Here is a 903-nt window from a genome sequence, read left to right on the forward strand (position 1 = left end):
TTATAGGGTAGAGTCCATAAACCTCAGGCTTAACAATGTTAATCTAGAAATATCCAGAAAGAAGATGTAAAACAGTCCATCTCTCATTCTGACATTTAAAAGTTATCAGAGGGCAACCCCCTTGAGTCCCCTCCCACTGTGGGAGCTTTTCTGTCCTCTCAATGAATCTTGCTTTCTTTTTCTTTTTTCTTTGAGTTGGAGTCTCATTCTGTCACCCAGCTGGAGTGCAGTGGCACACTCACTGCCACCCCAGTGCCAACCTGTTGGGCTCCAGTGATCCTTCCACCTCAGCCTTCCAAGTGGCTGGAACTACAGGCGTGCTACCACACCCAGCTAATTTTTTATTTATTGTAGAGACGAGGTCTTGTGAAGTTGCCCAGGCTGGTTTTGAACCTGCAGGCTCAGACAATCCACTCACCTTGGCCTCCCAAAGTACTGGGATGACAGGCTGAGTCATCGAGCCTGGCCAATCCTGCTTTCTAAAAAAAAAGGGGGGAAAAAGTTACCAGGAGTCGAGTACAAATAAGGAGAGAGAAGATTTTATTTAAAGCAAAATTTACTTTATCTAATTAATTTATGCCAGGGCATGGGTGTTGAATTTTCTAGAACAAATGAGTAGAATTTCTGTCTCATAAACACGAAGAAGAATGCTCCCTAAATAGACAACTTGATGTTCTGTGTTTTGGAAACAGCCGCTTAATGGCCTGGAAGCCCTTGTGCTAAAAATGAAACTTCAGAAAACAAGCCTCTTCCTTCCTGTTTCTTTTTTACGGGACAAGGAAGGGAGAGGGATGTTTCCCCGACGGGGATGTTGGGGGAAGATGAAGAAGAGCTGAATTTTTTTTTTTTTTTTTTGAGTTGGAATCTCACTCTGTCGCCCAGACGAGTGCAGTGGCTGCTCCC

The sequence above is a fragment of the Carlito syrichta genome, unplaced genomic scaffold (assembly GCF_000164805.1).
Source record: "Carlito syrichta isolate Samal-C Ts95f unplaced genomic scaffold, Tarsius_syrichta-2.0.1 Scaffold306869, whole genome shotgun sequence".
NCBI lineage: Eukaryota > Metazoa > Chordata > Mammalia > Primates > Tarsiidae > Carlito > Carlito syrichta.